General features: G+C 37.4%; 1 pseudogene; it reads left to right on the forward strand.

Moving 5' to 3' along the window:
* The first annotated feature begins 645 nt into the window (after positions 1 to 645).
* LOC149226606 (protein argonaute 1B-like) lies at positions 646 to 4,172 on the forward strand (annotated as a pseudogene).
* Positions 4,173 to 4,695: the final 523 nt, after the last annotated feature.

Here is a 4,695-nt window from a genome sequence, read left to right on the forward strand (position 1 = left end):
GGATGTCTCATCCATGAGAAACATGAGTTTTAATCAAGATTTTGAAGTGCCTAGTATTGAATTGTTCTCCTCTAGCCCACCAATGCCACTAGATGCACAATTCACTACCTGTAATGGAGGTGGTCTGGATGGGAATGGATTTTTACACATGGGAAGTTTAGAAGGGTTTCTAGGATCTATTGAGCAGTTTCTCGTGACTAGGATGACAATAGAGTTGAATACAAAGTTTCCAAATAACCAAGGTATGGCATCTTTTCTGAATATTTGAATTTCTTTGGAAGTTGAAATTTGATTTATGTGGATATTCAGAAGATGATTTTTATAGACAAAACTAACTAGGTTGAGGTATCAATTTCCCTTCCACAAAGTTTTTCTAGTCATGCATTTTTTTCATCAAGTATGGATACTTTTATGAGTCCACCCTTCTAAAATACATGTAATTCTTCATGGAATTTCAGATATGTATCACTTATTATTTTCTTGAATTCTTGCAAGAGAATTTAATAATTTATGTTTGGGAAATCTATGAATTATATAATACTCCTTGTAGGTGAGGGCATATTTGTGGAACTTGTAACAAAACAAGTCTATAATTCATCTTGAGGCAAGGTATAATGACTTGCAATTTTGTTTCCTTATGTAGATATGAAATCAAAAAGAATAAAGTTTGTAGATATAAAGGTATGAGACAAAATAGGGAAACTTGAGAGATTAGAAATTTATTAGCTTCCATGAGCAGAGTTAATTGTTAGTCATTAAGTTGTCATTGTCAGAACTAGTAGTGTCTTTCCAAACCATCCAACTTTCCCAACACAATGACATCTTTGTTTACGCAGGGTCTAGATGATTACATGCTCATGCGCCATCCAAAATAATGAACAAAGAACCATGCACTATAATTTGTGAAAAAATGGCAAGAAAAGAACCCCCAAATTCCATATGTAATTAATGGAAGCACCATACTTTTTCACTGTAGGATCAATAAGAGTATTCATTGGCTTCAGTGCCTAGAGATAAATAAGTGTCTTCATAAGGTTGGGGATATGCATAAAGATAATTATGCTTTTAAGGTTACTTTTTGCAAATTATCAAATTTCATTGTTTCTCGTTTGAGGAAGATCATCTTAAAATCCTTGTTATGCCTTATTTTGTACAAAGTCATTGTTTATCTATAACTATAAGAGAACCCTTGCAATGTTACATTCAAAATTCATGGTTCAAAATCCAATTTTTTTCTAATTGTGGGATTATCCCTGTATCCATCTTATCCATCTTGAAACGACTATATCCATGCAGTGAGTTGAATCTTTGTGGTGGTAATTTCAGGCCTGTGCATCTCTTGCACCAAATTATCAACCTCCAGTTACTTTTGTGGTGGTTCAAAAACGTCACCATACCAGACTCTTTGCAAACAACCATCCAGATTGAAATGCTACAAACAAGAGTAGAAACATATTGCCAGATAAGAAGATAATTGTTATGGAATACACAACTATTAGTTGTCACATACTATGTATGATAGTCCTCTATTGATCATAATTCTATTGTAAGCTTCCTTTTATTTTACAAAAGATTTAGTGATTATGGTCCTTTTTGATGATATGCTAGGCACTGTAGTTGACTCCAAAATTTTCCATCCAACAGAATTTGACTTTTACCTCTACAACGATGTTGGTACTCAGGTACCATTGATATTACATTTTCCATTTGGTTGGATAATAGGTTGATATCTTCTGAGGGTAAGATGTTATTATGTTGTCCAACTTAGCAAAAATGAACATGTTGATTGGAAGATTAACCAATCTTTGTTTATGATGTTTATAGGGAACTAGTAGATCTGCCCATTATCATGTTCTTTGGGATGAAAACAAATTCACAACCAATGGATTGTAGTCCTTAACCAACAATCTATGTTACACGTAGATCTCTACCTCATCCTCTTTACCCCTAATGCATTGTGTAGATTAGATAACCTATTTTCAAAATCTTATAATTCATTTTTAGTGTGTTTCTTATCAATTTAGACTTTTACTTTGCTTATTGATTTCTGAGTTATATATTGAAAATTTTATAGTTTCAGGTTGCAAAATTCATCTTTACGCATTAGGATAAGAGTTGAAAGTTATAGATGTAAAATATAAATAGATATGTAGTTGTAGTTGTTTTTTTTTTGTTCTACGTAAGACTAAATATATTAATGGAAACATAATTTACAATGAGGCCCCAGCCTCTGCGGGTCTAGAACAGCCAAATAACTAGTTTAAACATCAAAACTAAAGCGAGACTGCCCCGGGAGGGGAAACTAGTCCGAAGACGAGAAAAAAACCAGCTGCCCGCGCAGGGGTTACAGCTCCAAAACTCGGAATTAACTGTCATGGTGAATTTCCAAATTGTCCATGTATTTTGAAATAAACAACAGTAAAAAACAAACATCTAAAAAACCGAGCTGGGCAGGTGACCTGTCTGCTTGAGAGTGCTAGGTGTCTTATGATGGTGGCTTCTCCTCCACTATCAGACACCTATACTTGCCTGAATCAGTGTCCTCTACCTGCTTGCCACCCGTATTGTCGTGTGTCTTTCTGGCTTCATCCTGAACTCCTTTGGCTTTGCTGGTGGCCTTACCGCTCGAAGCCTTCGGTCTACTGGTGGTCGAATGATCCAAGGCCTCCTGCTGATCGCTGGTGCTCGGCACCTTCTGTGAAGTGTCGGGGGGCGGATGTACCAGGTTCTTCGCTGGGTTGTGTTCTGGGTTGTTGTGCATGTTGGCTTCTTCCCTGAATTCCACCGAAATGGTGGCTATAATGACAGGTCTGTCCATGGAGCAAAGGAAGCGAAATTGAGCAAACTAGGTGGTAGCACTTAGATTGGGCATCTGGGCGGCCTCATTGATCCGACAAGCCACAAATGGATGAGCTCGTCCCCTTTCGCTTCGGGTAGCCGGAGAACTGCCATGGAAACAGGGAGTGGACGGGGTGGAGGGCAAGGAGGATGAAGGGAAAGTCGATGCAAAGGGAGATGGCATAGGGGGACGGATGGCTCGTCCGCAGTTGCCGCCTCACCTGCAGCACATGTGGTGACGAAGTCGCGGCATATTGCTCTGAGTGGGGTGCTGCAGCGAGGAGTGAGCCGAAATGGTCAAGTTACAGACTGGGAGCGGGACAAGGGCAACAGAGTTAACACTGTAAATGACAGGGGGATTCAATTCAGGGACAGAGGCAGGGGCCGAGGCATCAAATTGCAAGGTGCAGTGAATAGAGTGGGAGAAGTGAATACCATTTCCCAGGTTGACATAGTTGAGAAGCCTGCAACGCCGCCCTGTTGTAGTGCAAGAGCTTGGCTCTACTGCAACAGGGTGGCAAGAGTAGTTCAGAGGTGGAATGGAGGTCTGCTGATGGCTCGGAGCCATGATTTTAAGATTACAGGGAAGGTCTCGACCTGCGCACCGGATTAATGGTGTCGGCTGGGTGCTAGAGGCCTGCCTTAAATTCCCACTGGTGAGAGCATGGAAGACCATGTGGCTCGGCCACTTGCCAGACCGGCGTCACATCCGCAATAAATCAACTTCAACCACCTGCATCTGGGGTAGTTGTAGTTGGTTTTAAGGTAAATTTTAATTAATATTTGAAATAATGTTAGTTCTTGAGCAATGATTGTTTTTTTGTTTTGAAAAAATGATTTTTGTGCTCATCTAGTTGAAAATTGGGAGTTGGTTTTTGTTCTTAAATTGAAAAAAATCTAGAAAAATATTAATGCCTTGTATATTTTATTGGGTTCCTATTGACTTGTATCGATTGGTTTGTGGAAGATATGCAAGATGTACATGCTTAATTTCTATAGGTAGGTCTCCAATGCTAAATCATAAATATATACTTGGTTCATATATTTGGGGATTGTCCTTGACATATATTTTATTTGTTATTATGTACAGGTACCCCAAGCGTATTATGCCCATCTGGCTACATTTCGGGCTCAGTTTTATATGGAGCCAGAAACATCAAACAATGGTTCCTTATCTAGTGGTGTTCCTAGTAGTCACATGACTGCAACTAGTTCAGGTTCTCAGAGCACTCATGTACCTATAGGAACAAGTGTTCGACCCTTACCAGATCTGAAAGAAAATGTCAAGAGAGTTATGTTTTACTATTAGATTTGGTACACAGATGTTTGACATTTTTAAGTTCTATATATCCCATCCCTTTGTTGGGTTAAGTAGGAAATTGAGTGACAGGCTAGGTGCATCATTGTGATGCTTTCAAATTGTAAAGTTCTAGATTTTGAAAACTTAAGATCACGCTTAGTCACTTTCTTTTCACCTCTTGTACTATTTGACATTTTTTAATTGGTTGTGGCCATTTTAATTAAAGAGACAATTAAACTTTAGCGTGAAAATTTTTGTTGTGCGTTTTCATACTATATGCACATGAATATTGTATGATACTTTTTAATATAGTCACAAAATCATACTAATTCATTTATGTTGATTAATAATGAACACATAAAATGAATATAAAACTACTAAATTAGTAGCTTATATTGATTAATAATGAATATAAATAAAATGAATATACAATGACTAAATTAGTCATTTATAATGATTATTAATGAAAGTAAATGAAATGAATATAAACAACTAAATCAGTCACTTATATAGAGAATATGAAGTTACCAAAAAAATATAAATGACTACTGTAAATG

Source organism: Pinus tabuliformis, chromosome J (genome assembly GCF_031772625.1).
Source record: "Pinus tabuliformis cultivar Carrire ecotype Pingquan chromosome J, CPIR1, whole genome shotgun sequence".
Lineage (NCBI taxonomy): Eukaryota > Viridiplantae > Streptophyta > Pinopsida > Pinales > Pinaceae > Pinus > Pinus tabuliformis.